Source organism: Cygnus atratus, chromosome 23, assembly GCF_013377495.2.
Source record: "Cygnus atratus isolate AKBS03 ecotype Queensland, Australia chromosome 23, CAtr_DNAZoo_HiC_assembly, whole genome shotgun sequence".
Classification (NCBI taxonomy): Eukaryota; Metazoa; Chordata; class Aves; order Anseriformes; family Anatidae; genus Cygnus; species Cygnus atratus.
Window position 1 is genome coordinate 552,440 of NC_066384.1, and position 698 is coordinate 553,137.

A 698-nucleotide genomic window follows, 5' to 3' on the forward strand; every position below is an offset into this window, starting at 1 on the left:
AGCACTGTCATCAAGTACATTCATTTTGAAATGAGTTAGAAGTGAAGAATTTTCCTAAGTACTGTGTGAATCAAGGTCTTGAAGTATTCGCCTTCACAAACTTAAGCCGTACGGGAAGAAAACAAGGCCTGGTGCTTCACAGAGGAACACATTCAGCTTCTCTCCATACTGACACGCAGTAATATGCTTACACAAGAGGATTGAGTGAAAGTCCACAAAGTTGGACCCAGATCCTTCCATCCTACAGCACACCTATATTCTTTAGAATTAAACAATTGTTATGTTTATTAGTTATGTTGGACTGTTATGAATGTAGAAAAAAGTGTGGGCTCTCAAATGCTCTAAAGCTATACCTACACTCCCAGCTTCTACCAGTAAAACCATGGCTGGGAGAGAGAAAGAGTGATTGTATTCCTGACAGAGCCATACAGCTACAGTCATTTATTCAGCAAAAGAGCATTTTATCTTGCTTCACAAAGTACTATAAACTGTCCTAACAGTAACAGTATTTTTCCCAGTTATTTGAGACACTCTGCTGTTTCAGTGCCTACATACATTAGCACTACAATCCTGTACAGGATCATATAACCAAAGGTAGTTACATTTCACACACCACTTTAAATTAAATTAGATTTATATAACTTTTATTATTAAATCTAATAGCAGTAAAAATGAGACCTTGGCTAATTGTCTAGATT